The 20069-nt window shown below is 42.1% G+C and overlaps 1 protein-coding gene and 1 pseudogene across 1 annotated transcript in view; one reads left to right on the plus strand and one right to left on the minus strand.

Annotated features, from left to right (window-relative positions):
- Positions 1-20069, plus strand: part of SND1 (staphylococcal nuclease and tudor domain containing 1) — a 423778-nt gene that overhangs the window by 5005 nt on the left and 398704 nt on the right. The window lies entirely within an intron of this gene.
- LOC125161396 (uncharacterized) lies at positions 14136-14248 on the minus strand (annotated as a pseudogene).

Consider the following 20069-nt stretch of genomic DNA (forward strand, 5'->3'; position numbering starts at 1 on the left):
TCATTTGTGTTTTAGGGTGATAGAAGGCAAAAAAAGCAGCGCAGGTGGTTGTTCTGGTACCTTGGTGAGATCAGTATCTGACATTAACTTCACTAAATACACGTAAACAATGGAGAACTGATAAAAAAAAAATTTGCTGTTGGTCATATTCATGTCTCTTAAGGGGCCAAGACTAAGCTTTTTTGACTTCCGGTCAGCCAGTCCTGTGTATTCCTAAGGTTACCATCTTTCAACGAAAGGTACTTAGCTGAAAAGATAAAGGCCAAGAGCAGGCTCAATGAGAGTTAAATGGCATGCAGAACTTGTCCTTGTTTATATTTCTGTTAGCATTTTATTGCTACATGGAATAGTCTGCTGCTCCGGCCTCTGGCAGTACTTTTTAAAAAAATGTTTTTTCATGTTTATTTATCTTAGAGACAGAGAGAGCACAAGTGGGGGAGAGGCAGAGAGAATCAGAGACAGAATCTGAAATAGGCTGCAGGCTCTGAGCTGTCAGCACAGAGCCCAATGCAGGGCTCGAACTCACAAACTGAGAAGTCGAGCTGAAGTCGTACATTTAACCGACTGAGCCACCTAGTTGCCCCCCTGTGGCACCACTTTTAACCTAGCAAGCTGTAAGGAACAGTGATGGTGAAGCACAGAGTAGCGTGCTTCAGAGCTCAAACTAATGGTCAGAAAGGAACTAGCTCATGCACAGTGTGGCTTATTATCATGAGGGAAGACTCCTAAGGTTTGGTGGTGATCGGTGCTGGTAATAAATGGGCAAATGATTTAAAAAAAAATTTTTTTTTTTTTTACATTTATTTATTTTTGAGAAACAGAGTAAGACAAAGCGTGAGCAGGGGAGGGGGCAGAGAGAGAGAAGGAGACACAGAATCCGAAGCAGGCTCCAGGCTCTGAGCAAGCTGTCAGCACAGAGCCTGGTGCGGGGCTCGAACCCACGAACTGTGAGATCATGACCTGAGCTGAAATTGGATGCTTAACCGACTGAGCCACCCAGGCACCCCTAAGTGGGCAAATGATTTGGTGGAGTCTATGCCTCAGTTTACTTGGAGGGTGAAATTTGGGAAATGAGTGAAGGTTCCAAGGCCTTTTGTGTACCCACCTTCCAGTGGGTTAGCGGTCTAGCTGACAGGTGTGGTTCTAGCAGGGGGTGCAGTAGATATTCTTTGGAATCTGGTCTTTGGATTTATTTTATTTCATTTCTCCCAGGAACAGCATAGCTAATAAATATTGTAGGAAATTCTTTGTCTTATCCAGGACAAGGAATGAAGGGATTCAACTCTTAAGGGGCTTAATGTAGCTTTTCCTCTTATTTCTTGTTGGGAAATGGATAGACACCCAGTTTCTGTTGCTAATTCCTCTCTTGGGAGACTGACATATGCTTTTTGTTTTTACAGCACAAATTAATGCAGAATCACAGGTTGTGAACATTTGATGCAGATGGAGTGTTGTGGGATTTCACTTTCAGTGAGACTCAATATGATATACTAATGTTTTTTACACTTAGCTCTGATGTTTGGGGAAAAAAACAGTGGTTTCTGTTGGCATTTTTTGAAAATTAGGAAGGAAAACAACTTCTAGGTGAACATCATATGAAAATTTAGGTGACATTTTCACATGTCATTTTTGAGATGTTCAGTCAGTGATATAAACTGGACTTGGCACATTGTCTCCGTTTACAAGCTTATGACGAGTGATTTAAGGCACCATCTCCTCTCTTTATGCCTTGACACATTTTGAGGTGCTTTGGGTTCTCTCTGTGTGGGAAGTAGTCTCCTTGGGATGGGCTTGTAACACCAACCTCCTGTGTAAGGGGAGGAATTGAGGAGACTGGAAAATCTGTGCTTAAAGTTAATAAGCTTTATTAATTTATTAACATTAATATGAATTTATTAACATTAATTTATTAACTAATTTCTTAACATTGTCTCTGGGAAGCAACCTGGCAGAGAAGAGAGATCGTTGGCCTAGGATTCAGGGGATACAGGTTCTAGCCCAGATGCTGCTATTCTCCACTTGGGTGATGTGGGGTAAGACATTTCACCTCTGTCTCCCTCCCGTCCTCCCTCCTTTCCTTCCTAGCTTATTTATTTCAAAAGAGAGTGCGAGAGCGAGCAAGCGGGTGAGGGGCAGAGAGGGAGAGAGAGGATCCCAAGTAGGCTCTGTGCTGTCAGTGCAGAGCCTCGCGCAGGGCTCAAACCACAAACTGAGATCCGTTACCTGAGCTGAAATCAAGAGTCAGATGCTTAACCGACTGAGCCGCTTGGGTGCCCCTCAGACTCTTTCTTTTTTAAACGAAGTGGTAAACCTGTTGTCTCTAAGCTCCCAACAGTCCCAAAGGCTGTGATTGTATAAGAAACCTTACAATGCGTGTCTTTTAGGCATGATGAACCCAAACTGAGAAATCTACCTTATGGTAGGCTTCACTTTGAGTTGCTGCTTATTCTGCATGAAACATGTTTTCTGTTCCTGTTCCTGTTGCTTTTTTTTTTTTCTTTTTTTTTGAGACAGTAGATTATGAAATATGAAATGTGGTAATGTGGTTTTTGTAGTGTGGAAGACGAGAGTTAAAATTTGAATTAGACTAAGTGATTGGATAGTGGAGTGGGTTGAAGGTGGATAGAAATGAACTAGGGAATAGAACTAGGGATAGAAATGAACCAGTACTGGCTTCAGTACTGGTATCAGGATAGACTAGTGGGAGTGCTTGTTGGGGACCTAGAGAAACATGCCAGCGGTGGGTTTTAATCACACAGTCTCACCTCTGCATTGGAACACCCTGACATTCTCCTGGGGCTATAAGTCTTGAATGGAGAAGGGTAGAGATGAGGAGGGCACCCTGGGAACCTGTAGCTCATGGGGAGAGTTTATTCTGGCCCTGCTCTTAATTGGAGGAATCTCGGGGGGCTTGGTAGGGTTCTTAGCTTTTTCACACTTCAAGGCTGAAACTTCTTCCTGTAGGTGATCCTAATTGTCTTTTGCAGATCTTTTCCACTTTGTTTAATGTACAAGTATAGGAATCATAATCTGTTCTTGGTAATTCCTCACATGGTTTCTTTTCTTTTGAATTTATTTTTTATTGTACGCTTTCTTAAATCCTTTCTGCGAGTAGATTTAGAGAGAGGCCTCCCAGTGATTTCCTGAACAGATCCATGCTTCAGGACCACCTAGAAGGGCCTTTCAGAGGCACAGAAATAGAATCTCTGTGAGTGTGGCCTGGGAATCTGTTTTTTTTTTTAAAGCCTCTCCTAAGTGTTTCTGAAAGAGTCGTTTTTTGGATGGATCTGGGGACTGGCATTTGAGACCCACTGATCTTGTTTAACTCCTTTTCTGTATGTAGTTGAAGGGGCAGGACACAAATGACAGAAGGAACATAGTGTGTGGGGGGCGGGTACATCAGAATTTAATGAGGGGAGGATACTAGTTTCGCTTTCTTTTTAGCACTTATCTTGATGGCTGCCAGGACACTTTGCATTGCTTTTAATCTGTACTTCAGTATTAGGCTGATATCCTCAGGGGTCCGTTTACAGTGACTCCGAGATCATATTCTTGGGTCATAACTGACAGCTGAGAAGTTGTTGTTTTCTGTGCCTGATTTAGGCCATATGCTTATTTTAACACTCATCTGCCACTTTTCCTTTTATTTGCTTAGGTTCCTAGGATCTTCCTATAATTTGGCGCCAATAACTTGGCACATTATTACTCTGGAAGTCTTTAGTGTCCTCTACAAACATGATTCTGTGCTGCTCACTTTCTGCTTTTGTAATCCTTGGGAGCCACACACTTAGGCCTTCTGGTTTGTCTCTATCCTGTTTCTTGTTTATAAGCCCCATTGTTAACAACATCAGTAAAACCCCAAATGACCTCTTTGGTGGTCTCAGTTTTTACTTTTTATTCCACTTGTTTGTCTAATATGGAAATAAAATTTTCTTTATAATTCTCAAGTCTTTGAAGTCCTTATGATTAAGGGTTACATCTATAATTCCCTTTGTGGCTTTTCCTTGTTTTGAGCAGCAGTTTCCTAGTTCATCCCTGAATTCCTTCAGAATGTTCAGGTGAATGCCAACTAGCATTAATTATTTAATAATTACCAGTATTTAAGTTTTGGACTTAAAACCTGCTCATAAGATTTCAAATAGCGTAGAAGTATGTAAATTAAATATAAAAATCTCCCTCTGCCCTTCTCGGTTTTCTGTCATTCATTCTCATTCCCCTAAGAAAATGTGTTTCCAAACTTTTCATGCAGAAATGTAATACATGCTGTCTCTTTTTTTAAGAAACAGAAATGGGGTCATAATATATGTTTCCTGCAACTTTAAAAAAAAATTGTAATGGCTATCTATTATATCTCATTATAGATCCTACCTCATTCTTTAATGGTTGCAGAGTATTCCATCATTTGGGTGTATTTACTTACCCACTTTTTTGCTGATGTATGTTTTAAGTTTTTCATGATTCTAAACATTGCTACACTGACTGAATGTTGTTTTTACATCTTTGTGTTCTTGTTATTGGCATTTCTGTAAGATACATTCCTGGAAGTGCAGTTGCTGGTACGCTTTAATGTCAGTTAATGGTTTTGGTGGTTGTAGGGGGGCTTTACTTAAACTTAACCTGTTTATTTCTTACAAATACCATCTTAGATAAAATTTAGGGCAAACTACAGCTTAATATCTTATTATTCATTAATCACTGCATGTTTGGTAGTCCTGTTTCTCCAGGGTATCCTTGAACACCATTTTATCTCTTTGGCAGAGAGCAGGGCTTAACCACCTGGGGATCATTAAATAACTCCTTTTTACTTGCTTGAAGACCTTCAATTGTTTCAAGGTCCTGGTGTTTATTTATTTATTTAAATGTTTATTTATTTTTTGAGAGAGAGAGAGACACAGAGTGTGAGTGGGGGAGGGGCAGAGAGAGAGAGGGAGGCACAGAATGGGAAGCAGGCTCCAGGCTCTGAGCTGTCAGCACAGAGCCTGATGCGGGGCGCAAACTCATGAACCACGGGATCATGACCTGAACCGAAGTCGGATGCTTAACCGACTGAGCTACGCAAGCATCCCAAGGTCCTGCTATTTAAAGGAGAGTAGGCTCTTTGACCTTTGGCCTCATCTGCTTTCTCTGGGTTCTAGAGAGCTCCATGACTAAGGAAGTGTGCAGCTACTGAGCTACAGATGACATGAGGAGGTGAGAGGCAAGGTCACGTGGGAGGTTTGACTTTCCTGTGGCCTGGCACACAGCTTTTCCTCCTTTTTCTTCTCGGATGAGAAGGTGGCGATGGGAGGTGGTGGTAAGCATGACCACATCCTGTATGGGGAAACTGCCATTTTTAGAGTGGTTTGGAGAGACTGAACCAGGGGAGTTAGTGTTGGCAGCCTCTCAGTCAAGTGCTGATCCCAACCTTGGTGTTATGGGTTACCTCAGGTTTGCTGGGCTTCAGATGTGTGTGTATTCCTACCATGGTTTTGGCATGGGAACACTGCCTCTGCTTCTATTTCGTTTGAAAATCTTTTGGCAATCAACTATTCTGAAAATTGGAGTATTATTTTATTAAAGAAACTTTTTAATGTTTATTTTTGAGAGAGAGAGAGAGCACAAGGCGGGGGAGGTGCAGAGATTGAGAGAGACAGAGACAGAGGATCTGAAGTGGGTTCTGCTCTGACAGCAGAATGCGATGCAGGGCTCGAACTCAGAAACCGTGAGATCAGGACCTGAGCTGAAGTCGGATGCTCAAATCACTGAGCCACCCGGGCGCCCCGAAATATTATTTTTAAAGCAAACTTAATTTCACTATTGACAATGGGAAACCAGTGTTACTTGCCATAACTAGAAAGTACCTTAAAAAATGCACAATGAAAACAAAGTGTTATTAAATTCTAGCTTGGTATGGTGTTTTGCAGAAGGCTATGAAGAAAGTTTAACAAGTGATGAAGATGTGCTAAAGGCTTCTTGCCACCAGACTGGAACTTTCTTCTTCATTTAATAGGAATGACTGAAGGAGAATTGGAAAGGGGACAGTTCTTATGTGTGTGTAAATATTAAATTCTGGTATATATAACAGTTTTTCACTGCGATGTAAAACATTTTCTATTTTCTTTATCCCCCAGGGGAACCAAATAATCCAAATTTGTTTGGGGGTTTTGTGGTTCTCTATGCCAGTTCTCTAAACCTCCAGTCTCCCAGCAAGAACATAAATTAGTTATTTGCAAGGAACAGCTCCTTTACCTGGCCTTGGCACCTTTGTAATGACAGGGCAGCTTCCATCCCAGTCTGCCTGGGCTCTTGCTGTTCACACCTGTTGTCTTGGCATAATTATCAGTAACACCTCTTTTCACTTCAGAGTATGTGATTCCAGTGATGAAATGGATGTTTACTGTGCTTAGTAAGAACAGTTAAATCTGGGAGAGTGTGGGGTCACAAAGTTCGCAGAGACCTAAATAAACAGAAGGTAGGTGTTTCTGTAAATCTAGCAACTAGGATGGCTGAGGGGAGGGTCTCATGGCTAAGGAAAGCCTTTAATGGAGAGTAGGCAGCCTAGGCTTGAGACCTCAGGTTATGTGCTTGGTTCTGGGAAGAGCTTTGGTCTGATGAAATTTTAGTTGTCAGTCTTATTAAAATGTTGCTGTTAAATAGAGGTAGGTAGCTTTGTTTTATGGTGGAAAGGGGAACTTGTGAATTTAAGTATTGATGTTTTTTAGAGAATGGACGCATTGGAAAATCAAATGTCATATTTTCATATCCATTTGTTTTAAAAATCTTTTCTGGGAAGGTGGTGAAAGTGACAGGTCTTGACAGAGGCAGAGGAATAAAATGGATGAGATAAAAGGCAGGAGATATGGCTAAGTACAGGTGGGAATACTCAGATGGTCTTGAAAGCAGCTGTGAGTAATCCGGATGCAATGTGTAAGGTTAAGGCAACTTGCCTAAAGTGACTAAGTGTTGCTGGAAGTTTGTAGTAGAGAAAGGAACAAGAAGCGAGGCTCTGAGTCTTTGTTCCTAGTCTCTGGAATGGGAGGTTAGTGAACTTTTAAACTTTATGAATTCTGTTCCAGGAGAGGGAAAATCCATTGTTTTATAGCCTTTAATACCAGGGGCATTTTTATTTTTGGTAACAACCCAAAACAGTGAATTACTATGCCAAGTGTAATTTATCTGCTTACCTAATAGGACTCTCCAAGGTCTTCATGAAAAGTGGTGCATTCTTTCCCTACCTCCCTTTCCTTCCCTCTGTGGAAGGGGGGACTCTGGAGTGCTTGGGTCCTGGAATCCTGCTGAGATCTATTATTCTGTGTGCAGTAATTGCTTGTGTTATTACTCCTGGCAGGTGAGCCCTTTCACAGCCCAGAGGCCAGGAGGTTGCCTCTATTACTTTAAAGCCCAGTTATCTTGTTAAACTCCTCTCTTGTGAGAGCTTTAGAATCTCCTGAGACCTCCCGCAGGCTCTCTGTGGGGCACAGGCCCAGCTCCTGCCTGGGTAAGCCTGCCCTGCCCCAGTGTCAGTCATCAGATTCTAGCTTTGGAGGAATAACTTTCCTTTACGTGGCCAAGCAGCTATAGGGCTGTTGGCTCGACTGCTTGGTTTCCATTTAATTCTTAAGTGTTCCCTTATCAGTGCTCTTAATGAGAGTATCTCTCTCTCTCTTGTGTGGTAGAAAATGCGTTTCTTTGATTGTCAACAGGAGAAGCTGAAAGCCAATGTAGGGACAATAAGAAGCTTGGGACTTAGATTATCTGAGGGACAGGAACTTAGAAAATTGGTTTTTGAAAGTGGTTGATGGTAATGCTGAAAGTAAAGATGCTCTGTGTCTGTGAGCTGTCCGTAAACTTGGATTTGAAATTTCTATGCTTTATATGTTAAAGAAATGTATTTATTTTGTTATTCATTAGAGAGTGTGCTCCCCCAAAGGTGAGGGGAATCAGAGAGCTGGACTTTATGGTTAGCATAGGATATGTAGAATATTATGGATGTTTTTAATAAAAATGGAGGGGCAGTACCTGCAGTGAAGATAATGCAAGGAAATTCCAGATAGGCTAGATACCTTCTGTTTAGCTTCTTGAGGAGGTATGCAAATCTGTGCCTTGTGCTGGAGGATGGAGGGACTAGGCTGGGCCACCAGCAGGTAGTAGGGTGATCTCCAGGTGTGTTAGATGATTGGAGACTTCCATTTTTAATCCCCCATCATAGTTTTCCTAGGATTTTAATTATAAGAATCCTGGGATGGTGCATTAATTTAGCAATAAAGGACTCTGAAATGTTTATGGTAGATTTGTGATTTGTACTTTATTTTGACATCTAAAATTGACCATGAACGTTTCAAATAGGAAAAGTTTCCAAACAAATCTGGAAAATAAAATGGGAAAATTAATGTTTTTCATGGGTAGCATAGAAATTGAAGTGCATCCTAAGTTCTGCAGTCAGTCCTGCATATAAATCAAAATAAACGTATTAGATGTCCTTTAGAGATGATTCACTCTGAATAGTGCTGAGTATTATGCTTTATAAGCTGGCATCCCTATTGCTGTAAGTTCATTCTGAGGAAAAATGCATAGGACTTCGTGGAAACAAGCCTGAGAAATACTCAAGGTACTAATCTTCATTTCTCTTGGGTATTTCGGGATCTCTGGTGTGCTTTCATTTAGCTGTTTCTAGTGTCAGCCCTCTTAACCCTCCTTATCATTGGACTATGATGTGACCTATTGTACTCAGGGCCACTATGCCAGCAGTGCTGTGAGGAGTCAGGGATGGCAGCCACGGGAGCTGCCCTCTGGCCGCTGCCTCCCTGGATCAGGAATCATGGGGGTACTTCCCTCCTTCCTCTGAGCATTGGTCCTGAGGAGTCAGGAGTCAGAGTGGGGATGAGGGCTGGATGGATGATCCAGTAACCGAGTAGCTCCTGGAATGCACTCCCAGGCTTCTCCACCCTACCTTGGCCACTGCTGGTTCACCTCTCAGTTACTGCGCAGAGGAGGGGAGGTCTTGTTTGGGATCAGGAACAACTTTTTCTTGGGTTTCCTTAAGAGAAGAAGCCTGTGTCTTTGGGGATTTGCCTCCACTACCTGTGGTGAACACACAGAAGTTCAAGAGGCATATGATCTTCAACCCTCCTCTTATATGACTATCCGTATGCAGTAGTTCTGAAATGCAGAGTGGGCATGTATATGAAATGTATGGAAACAGAAAAACTGCATCAGTTATTGAAACCCGTAAGATAGGCTGAGGCCAGTTACCTTAGAAGTGTATATTTTGAAATGTTTAAGAAAAAGTACAAATCTGTAACTTAAAAAAATTTTTTTTAATGTTTATTTATTTTTGAGAGAGAAAGACACAGAGCGCAAGTGGAGGAAGGGCAGAGAGAGGGAGACACAGAATCTGAAGCAGGTTCCAGGCTCTGAGCTGTCAGCACAGAGCCCAACGCGGGGCTCAAACCCACGAAGCGTGAGATCATGACCTGAGCCGAAGTTGGAATGCTCAGCCGACTGAGCCACCCAGGCGCCCCCACAAATCAGTAACTTTTGAAAGTGCTTTTAGTGCTTTAAAATTTCTGATAGTCCCCAACCAAATCTTTGGATTAGGGCTCCTGTCCATCATTGTTTGGTAATCACTGTTACAGGTTGGGATGTGGAAAACATTCAGAAGGCACAGGCCTTGGAATTGTTAACCCTGCCCGTGACCCGCACAGGAACACATCTATAATACAGTGCTTCATCAGAGTCCTAGAGTCTAGAATTTGATTTTTTTAGTGGCTGCGTTGGACTCCAACTGGGATCTGGTGGTGGTGGGGGGAGGGTGTGAAAGGGTGGGGGGGGGGTTGGATTATGAGCCTGTTGCCAACAGCTGTGAGCAGCTGTGAGCTGGCTTGATGGTGGCCTAAGCTTGCCGGTGCCTTCTCTCAGCACTTCTGTCCCTGTCATGGTGTGTTCTTTCCCTGTCTGCTTACGTTTCTCTGTGAGTTGCTTCTCTGATGATTAAAAGGAAATAGTGTTACTTTCGTTGCTACCAGGTAAGGAATTCAAATATGTTTTTGTTACCTTAGGTATTTGGATATAGACTTTGGGGTGTAAATCTACCGAGAGATGCTTGTCTGTTAAATAAGAATAAATATAAGAATCGTGGAGAATATAATCATAGATGAAATTACTGCATTTGCTTAGTGTCCCTTTGGGGGATATGGGAAATGACTGAGGAAAGTGGGAAGGCAATTGAATATTGAACAGTTAATTGGGAGATTCTCCAGTGTGGTCTGGGATATAGATTTGAGTGGTTTCTGTTGAATAGAGTAGACTTGACAGCTCACAGGAAACAATCAATTGAGTGGTTACAAAGGAGTCAGGTAAGACATTCTTGAAGGAGGTAACAAGGGAAATTCGACATCACGTAATAAGAGGATTGTTGAGGGAAGGGGGTGCTGAGGAAAATGTTCTCAGCAGCAGCACAGACTTCCTAGGGGAGAATGGAATGATGCTGAGGACTTGGAGCTGCGTTATAGAGGGCAGAGAGAAGGCTGGACAAGGGACTGAACTCCGGGAGTGGAGAATACGGGATGAAGCGGACTGGGTGAGGACATGCCTGCCTGTGGATCATGCCAAGGGGGTGGGTGGAAGGCCTTGGAGAACATTTGGGCTACCTGTTGTCATTTGGCAGAGAAATAGGAAAACAGCTGTGAGTGTGGCACGTGCTCTTGAGATCCTGGCTCTCGTTAGCTTTGGCAAAAATCCACTAAGCTAGGAGTTGTTTAAGGACAAGGACCATGTCTTGATTGTTCTTGTCCCTTCTCTCCAGAATCTGGCACTGTGCTTTTTACACAGTAGGGCCATTCATTTATTCAAAGAATACTTATTGAATGCTGACTTTGTCTCTGGTCTTGTTTTGGGCTCGGGGGCTATCAGGGTGAGTAACATAGACCTGGTCCTTGCCGTTATAGATCTTGTAGCTTAGAGAGGAAAGCCAGTACTAAACAACTATACTATTTAGTGTTGAGATGAATTCCATGAGTAGAAGTATGGGGTAGTCAGAGAGCACACGTAGCAAGGCTGTCTGACCCAGTTCGGGGATTTGGAAGGCCTCTTTGTGGAGATAGTTTAAGCTGAATTTGCTGGAGAACATGTTTCTAAGCCAGGGAGTTAGGGTGGGGATAAAGAGGCAGGGAATTAATAACTTTATTGTGCATACCCATCACTCAAGGATCTTATTGAAATGCAGGTTCTGCTTCTGTAGGTCCTGGGTGGAATTGGTGTGTCTGCATTTCTAACAGGCTCTCCCGTGATTTCTGGTCTGTAATTTTTTTCAGAGGCTTTCTGTGCACCCTTCTCACTTCTGCCTTTTTTATTCTTTTGTTTCAGTTGAAAGATGATGGGACTCAACTGAGTCATTTTTCTCTCTACTCTGTAGCCATGGTGGCTGCAGTGACATAACTGTTCAGTGCTTTCAAGCTATAGTTGATTAGCAGTAGAGACTCTTCTTCCTGTCCCCTCCACATGCTGGCTGAAAATACTAGTCTACATTTTGATCTGGACAATCCACATTGTGGAGAAGGCCAAAGGTATGGAGGACGGGAGGAGGAAATTTTAGAATTCGGTTAAGAACGAAAGAAAATCCGGTGTCTTGCAAATTAACAGAATTTCTTTTGGCATCTCCCAAAACCACTCCTTGTAGATGAGAGAGGGGGGACTCAGGCATTGTTTTTGATAATCCCATTCCTCTATGATGATAAGGCCAACTCTGAGAGGTAAAGAGATTACAACCAAGATTCCAAGGCTTCACTGAAACCAAAAATGTGGATGGTGCTCTCCTCTCTTACAGAATGTTCTTAATTATTGTAACTGAACTTCCATCAGTTTTTCCTTAAAACTTTAGAGATGTTGAGGAGCTTCTGGCTTTCCTGACTATACAGCCTAATTAGACCACATATGTAAATTTTTAAAATTCCCACCAGATAACTAGCATAGGAAGAAAGAGGGACTCTCTTTAAAACCCAAGATCCTTTTTGGGTGTGATAGCCTTTTTGAACTGTGTGCTTAGAGAAGGTTTCAATTCTGTGATTCCAAAGCATTTTAGGGGTGCCTGGGTGGCTCAGTTGGTTTAGCGTCTGACTCTTGATTTCAGCTCAGGTCATGATCTCACGGTTTGTGGGATCGAGCCCCATGTTGGGCTGTGTGCTGAGTGTGCAGCCTGCTTGGGTTTCTCTCTCCCTCTGCCCCTTCCGTGCTTGTGCACTCTCTCTCTCTCCCTCAAAATAAAAATAAGAAAAAATAAATTTAAACAAAATCTCCAACAAAAAGCCCTGTTCACTACAGTAATTTTTCATCTTTAATATAGTGTAAGTACTTGACCTTAAGCATTTGGTAGAGGGGTCAAAATCCTTTAAGTGATAATCTTTTATGTTCTGAAGTCAATTTTTGCTTCTTTCTTTGGTAATTTTCGCACGTGACTGTTGCCCACTTTGAGATTTTCTTTTGACAACTGAAATGGATTTCTCTGAAATGACACATTTGCCTGACATACAGTTCTTCCTGAGTTCTCTTATTTCTGCATAACTGTGTCTCGATCTCTGGATCCTTGACAACAGCGGGGCTCAGCATTGAGTAGTGAGAACTTGGCTCTGCAGAGGACCATCATCCTGGGGACATCCTGGTACAGGCTTCCTGGAGATTGAGTCAGTTCCTTCATGGTGAGGCTTTATTTGTGCAGAAGTTACAACCTTGGTGTTTTATGTAAGCTATATATTAGTATATATATTAGTTTCGGTTGTACGGCATAACAGTTGGATATATAAAATGTTCACAATAAGGCTAGTTAGAATCTGTCACTGTACATAGTTACAGATTTTTTTTTCTTGTGATGAGATCTTTTAAGCTCTCTTTGCACCTTTCAAATATGCAATACAGTAGTTGCCATGCTGTGCATTGCATCTCCACGACTTACTTTGTTTTATAATTAGAAGTTTGTACCTTTTGACTCTCTTCACCTATTTTGCCCTCTGCCACCAATTTTTGACTCCCATTTCATATATATTTAGTATTTGGGGTTTATTGGAAGTGTGCTGGGAAGACGTGTGTCCTAGCTCTGATGCCATCGTATAAGTGCCACCGTTTCCTCAGAAAGTGAGGAGAATGGTGCCTGCTCTGCTTCCTCAGAGCATGGTTATGAGGATGCAGAGGGGTGGAGGATAGGAAGGAAGGGAAGGGAAGGGAAGGGTTAGGGGAAGGGGAGGGAAGGGAAAGGTTAGGGGAAGGGAAGGGAAGGGTTAGGGGAAGGGAAGGGAAGGGTTAGGGGAAGGGAAGGGAAGGGAAGGGAAGGGGACCAATGTGCCCTTAAGGTTACTGAGTACCTGCTAGGAGTCAGGTGCCGTGAGGCATCTCACTTAGTAATCCTCACAATCCAGAGAAGATGGTGGTCGTAGTATTGCCCTCATTTATTTATACAGGAGGGAACATCACAGTGCTTGGAATGGTTTTTACTTGAATTTGTTTTCAGACTCAAGACTGATTTCACAGTTCATGGTCACCTGAGGCTTTGATCGCCACCACTCTTTGTCAGGGATGAAGTTCAGTGCAGACATAAGATATGATACTTAACATTACCTTTGAGGACAAAAGTTCTGACAAACACATAACATTTACCTCTCTAGGGAGGGGGTATCTTATCTGGCAAATGGGGAAGGTAGATTATGGGTTATTTAATCCTTTTTTTAACATGTAAATAATATGAATTTAATAGTAATAACATTGGAAGTTTTTGAGCACAGACTTGTTCACTTCTTTAAGTCAATAAATTATTACTTAAGGAATTTTACATGTGATTCCTTCCAGTACCAACCCCTGCAGTTCCTCCAAAGTCAGAATCATAATCTTCAAAATAGCCCTTTTGAAAAGAATCAATCCATGGTTGTCACTGTCAGCCCAGGGTTCTTTCAGTTCGGCTTCTTTGATCTCCACTTGCATATGGACGTTCTTCAGATATTCCCCACCTGTAATCTTTGTGATCCAGTTCCTTTACTTTATGGCCCTAGAAGTAAAATTGTAGGAAGTACATTGATTGCTATTTTGGCAAATGATCTAAAATTATTATTCTTTAGTTCCTTCTGGTATTGAAAAGTTTTGCTACTTCCACTCTGCTTCATGAGCCTAGCAGGAAGTGTTACAGGTCTCACTGTCACCACTTCAATAAACTTGCTGTCATGGAAGCATCCCCTGTGTCTCAGTGTAGCCACTATTTAATCCTTTTTGACTGAATTCAGTTGTGGGAGAATTTCCATGATTTTGATATCTTCTTTTATACTCCTGGAGGAAATGTCCACCTTTTTCTATTGTACATACTCTTACAGTCTTTACTTGTGACTACAGTCTGAGCTGTTTTCTTCTTTTTTTTTTAAATAATGTTTTTAAAAGTTTATTTCTTTTGAGAGAGAGGGAGAGCATGCACAGGAGGAGCAGAGAGAGAATCCCAAGCAGGCTCTTCACTGTCAGCGCAGAGCCCAACGTGGGCTCCCAACCCATGAACCGTGAGATCGTGACCTGAGCCAAAATCAAGAGTCTGATGCTTAACTGACTGAGCCACCCAGGCTCCCCTCTTTTTTGTTTGTTTATTTTGAGAGTGAGTGGGCACAAGTGGGGGAAGAGCAGAGAGAGAGAGAGAGAGAGATAATCAGAAGCAGGTGCTCTGCGTGTCATCAGCTGTCAGCGTGGAGCCCAGTATGGGGCTCCATCTCACGAGCCACAAGATCATGACCTGAGCCGAAATCAAGAATCTGCCATTTAACTGAATGAGCCATTCAGGTGCCCCTTGAGCCATTTCTTATAACAATATTGGCGTTATGTATTGGGTCTTTTGATCAGCCTCTGTGCTCAGTGCTTTTATTCTCGTTTAGGTTTCGTAACAACTCTCGTGGGTATTCTTACATGTTTTGTGAACATTTATAAATGAGGAAACTGAGGCTGATAGAGCCAATTAACCACTGACACTGCTTTGACTCTGAAACTAAATTCTTTTTTTTTTTTTTAAATCTTTTTTTTAACGTTTATTTATTTTTGAGACAGAGAGAGACAGAGCATGAACGGGGGAGGGTCAGAGAGAGGGAGACACAGAATCTGAAACAGGCTCCGGGCTCTGAGCTGTCAGCACAGAGCCCGACGCGGGGCTCGATCTCATGGACCGTGAGATCATGACCTGAGCCGAAGTCGGCCGCTCAACCGACTGAGCCACCCAGGCGCCCCTCTGAAACTAAATTCTTATTGTCATATACCTCTGTTCTTCTCTGATTTCAAAAAGGAGCAGTTTGTATAACTTGAAGTGGTAGTCCTGAATTTATTTTTGCTGTGCACTTGCTATTTAGACTTCCATAACACTAGTTTTTATCTCCTTTCCTTGTCATGTCATAATATATAAGAGGTTGGCAAAGTGACTCTGTAAAGGGCCAGGTAGTAAATATTTTAGGCTTTGCAGGCCATACGGTCTCTGTTGAAGCTACTCAACTCTGCTGTTCCAGTGTGAAAGGAGCCATAGACAATTATGTAAATAAATGATCTTGGCCATATTCCAATAAAACTTTATTTATGGACACTGAAATTTGAATTTCATACTCTTTTCATATGTTACATAATACCCTTTTGATTTTTTTTTTCCCCCAGCCATTTAAAAATGTAAAAACCATTTTTAGCTCTTGGGTTGTACAAAAGCAGGCAGTGGGATGGATTTGGCCAGTGGGCTGTAGTTTGCCAATCCTGTTTTTATCATTCTGGAGTTTTCTTCCTTTGTGCTTCTTTTTTGGGTGTTCTTTTGTAATATTAGACTCTTAAGTCTCTGCTTGCGTTGCATATGGTGGTATTTAACAAGTGTTGGTTTGATTTGGAGCAGTAAGCTCATGGAAGCTTTACTTGCTTAGTCTTTGACACCTGCTCTGCTGACACATAAAAATGGAGATTTTACTTGGGAAAAAGATCTAACCAGTAGGTAACTTCAGATACCGTTTTAATAGATGTCAGCCCCCCCCCCCCCCCAAGCTTGTTTCTACATGCAGCATGGTGGAACATCAGGATTGGGGGGCTTTATGTCTAGTCCTTGCTCGGCCGTCAATACTTTATTGTAAGCAAAAGTCATTTTACTTGTTTTGCTTGCAGATTTTCACCTCTAAAATAAAAGGGCCTGGATGAGATCTTCTCTTAGTGGCCCTCTCTCTGTAGATGACCCTTCTGGTCCCTCTGAGATGTAAACTCCCCAGATTTCAAACTGAGGACCTTGTGGTATAGCTGGCCCCCGGAGCAGCTGCTTACTTACACTCATCTCTGCTGGATGCGCTGGTGCTCCTGCAGCAACTGAAATGGCCTGCCATGAGTCCAGGGGCTTCCAGTTCATTGTGTTTGATTGCTGGCCCTCTAATTTAGGTTTGCCTCTTGCTGTTGCCAGAAAAAGAAAGAAAAAGCTGGCTGTGTTGGCGAGTATTCTGGGAAAGACCTCCCAGACCACACAGCTTATGTTCTTTTGGGATTGCTTGCTCTTTGTCTCAATGACTTTTTAATTTTCAAGAGATGATTCTTCTTGTGGAGGCAACGGTGCTGGCTGCCAAGAAGTTTTTTCCTGATACACTTTTTCCGAAATTTTCCACAATTTAGTTTCTCTTCAGTTACTCTTACTTTAATCCTGGTTTTTTTTTAATAGTTTTTTGCTTCATGAAAATGTATTTAATGAAAGCTTTCCTACCCCATCCACAACAGCTTCTTCTTGATCCCCTGATGGTATTTTCAGGTAGAGAAGATTTCTTGTCCAGGGAAGGGTCCCTGGCCTGCTTCTCTGTCACTCTGACATACAGCCCCTGCACGTGCAACCTGGGTTGTGGCAGTTGCATGCTTCCAGATGGCACTGTGGATCTTTCAGCCCAGTGACTTTCCTCGTTCTTCTTTCTGTGCCACAGAGGGAAAGGAGTGCATTCTCATTGCTGTGTGGTTTCTCAGAAAAAGCTTCTATTGTTTTCAGCCATTTTCATCATTTTTGAGCTTTGTAGATTTTGCTGAAGTCCTGCTTCCTTCCTGTCACTTCTACCTTGTTATTTCTAGAGGACTGGAAAGTTTACAGTGGCCCTCCATTCTTTGGTGAGTCACCATGGCTGGCTTTTGCTACTGAGTCAACTGCCTTTTTTAAAACATTTTTTTGTTAGGGTTGTTCAGCAAAGCACCTAACCTTTCTGCTAGATATGGCAATCCTCTGTAGCGAAGTATATGTTTTATATCCTCAAGTTTTTGTACTTCCATGTTGGATGTTAAAAAAGTTTTTTCTTTAGAAATAAATTCACATACCATAAAATTCACCCTTTTAAAGCATACAATTCAGTGGCTTTTCCTGTATTTATACAACGTTCACCATTGTCTAATTCTAGAACATTTTCTTCAGTACTGAAAAGAGAAAGAAACCCTAAACCCATCTGCTCCCCTCCCTCCAGTCTTTGGGAACCACCAATCTACTTTCTGCCTATGGATTTGCCTATTCTAGACATTTCATAGAAATGAAATCATTAAGGGTGTAGCTGTTTCCATCGGGCTTCGTTCACTTATTGTAATGTTTTCAAGGTTCATTCATGTTGCAGTATCAATCAGTACTTCACTTCTTATTTCTGAATAATACTCCATTTTATGGATAGGCCACATTCTATTTATCCGTTCATCACTTGATGAACATTTGGGTTATTTTCCACTCTTCTTGGCTATTATGAACAACATTGTAATGAACATTTGTGTACAAGTTTTTGTGTGGACATATTTTATTCTCTTGGGTATATACCTAGGAGTGGAATTGCTGGGTCCTGTGCTAATGCTTTGTTTAACTTTTAAGGCACTGCCAGGCTGTTTTCCAAAATATCTGCATCACCAACAACGTATGAGGGATCTAATTTCTCCACATCCTTGCCAACACTTACTATTGTCTCTCTTATTGCTTATAGCTTTCCTAGTGGCTGTGAAGTGATATGTCATTGTGGCTTTGATTTGCATTTCCATGTACTTACTGGCCATTTGTGTATCTTCTTTGGGTAAACGTATTCCTATCTTTTCCCCGCTTTTTTTAAAGTTCGAGAGAGTGTGAGCAGGGGAGGGGCAGAAAGAGGGAGAGAGAAAACTCCAAGCAGGCTCTGCATCAGCCTGATGTGGGGCTCTCATGAACTGTGAGATCATGACATGAGCTGAAATCAAGAGTCCTACACTTAACCGACTGAGCCACCCAGGCCCCCTTTCCCATTTTTAATTGCGTCATTATTTATTTTTTTTTTATTTATTAAAAAAAAATTTTTTTTAACGTTTATTTATTTTTGAGACGGAGAGAGAGAGAGCATGAGCAGGGGAGGGTCAGAGAAAGAGGGAGACACAGAATCTGAAACAGGCTCCAGGCTCTGAGCTGTCAGCACAGAACCCAATGCGAGGCTCGAACCCACAGACTGTGAGATCATGACCTGAGCTGAAGTCGGATGCTTAGCCGACTGAGCCACCCAGGCGCCCCAATTGCTTTGTTTTTTAAATTGAGTTACAGTATTTCCTTATTCTAGGTACTAGACCCCTATCAGATATGTTTTGTAAATGTTGTCTTTTCACTGTCTTTATAGTGTCCCTGAGTCACTTTTTTGTGTTTTTTTTAAAGAGCATGCCAGCGGTGGAGAGGGGTATTGGGAGGGGGAGAGAGAGAGAGAGAGAGAGAGAGAGAGAAAGAGAGAGTGAGTCAGGGGGGAGAGAGAGAGAGAGAGAGAGAGAGAGAGGGAGAGAGAGAGAGAGAGAAAGAGAAAATCTCAAGCAGGTTCATCATGCTCTGCACAGAGCTCATTGCGGGGCTTGATTCCATGACCCTGGGATCTTGACCTGAGCCGATATCGAGAGTTGGACGCTTAATGGATTGAGCCACCGAGGCGCCCCTGAGTCACTGTTTTAATTTTGACGGCCATTTTATCTTGTTTTTGGTTACTTGTGCTTTGTAAGATGGTGTCTTATCTTAGAAATCATTACCAAATCCAAGGTCATGAAGATTTATACCTGCATTTTCTTCTAAGAGTTTTATAGTTTAACTCTTAAAGTTGGATACTTTCTGAGCTAAGTTTTGTATGTGGTATGAAGTAGAGGTCCAACTTCATTATTTTGTATGTGGATATTCAGTTTTCTAGCCCATTTTTGTTGAAAAGATTCTTTTCCCACTGAATTACCTTGGTACCCTTTTTGAAAGTCATTTGGCTGTAAACATTAGGGTTTATTTCAGGCCTTTTGGGAACATGTTAGTGTTCATCAGGTGGCTGCCCTTATTCTTTATATTAGGTCTTCATACTGGCAGGTGTTGCTAAGATATTTCTCTTGAATCTTAACAGGCAGATAGGGGCGCCTGGGTGGCTCAGTCGGTTAAGCGTCCGACTTCGGCTCAGGTCATGATCTCACGGTCCGTGAGTTCGAGCCCCGCATCGGGCTCTGTGCTGACAGCTCAGAGCCTGGAGCCTGTTTCAGTCTGTGTCTCCCTCTCTCTCTGACCCTCCCCCATTCATGCTCTGTCTCTCCCTGTCTCAAAAATAAATAAAATGTTAAAAAAAAAAATTAAAAAAAAAAAGAATCTTAACAGGCAGATATATATGTTAAGCTAGTTCTTCTTGCAGAGCTTAATGAGATGTTCTCAGCTAATAAGATTCCATTCTCAGGCCAAGATGATTTTTATTCTTGGTACTATGGAAAAAATATTGGCTTTACTGATATACTTAAATGGATTTCTGTACCATCACCTTCTTAACCAGTATACATGCTAAGTGTAGCATGACTAGGGTTTTCTATAAGTTTTCTGTCTTCCTCATGTCTGTGGTCTGGGGGTTTAAGACTTATGTGCACCAAATTGTCAGGGTCTAGTGAAGATTTAATGTGGTGTTCTGTTGCTGGGCAACATGTTAGTGGCTGCCCATAAAGCGTTTGACTTTAGGTAACTCTCCCAATAAACCTGTATGTGGGTGTGAACAGTTTGAGTTCCCATTTTCCTTCTCAGCTGGCTTGTCTCAGCCTTTGTCACCGTCCAACTTATGCCCTGAAGCCAGGTCCTCTGAATCACACCACGTCCCTTTGCA

The sequence above is a fragment of the Prionailurus viverrinus genome, chromosome A2 (assembly GCF_022837055.1).
Source record: "Prionailurus viverrinus isolate Anna chromosome A2, UM_Priviv_1.0, whole genome shotgun sequence".
Lineage (NCBI taxonomy): Eukaryota > Metazoa > Chordata > Mammalia > Carnivora > Felidae > Prionailurus > Prionailurus viverrinus.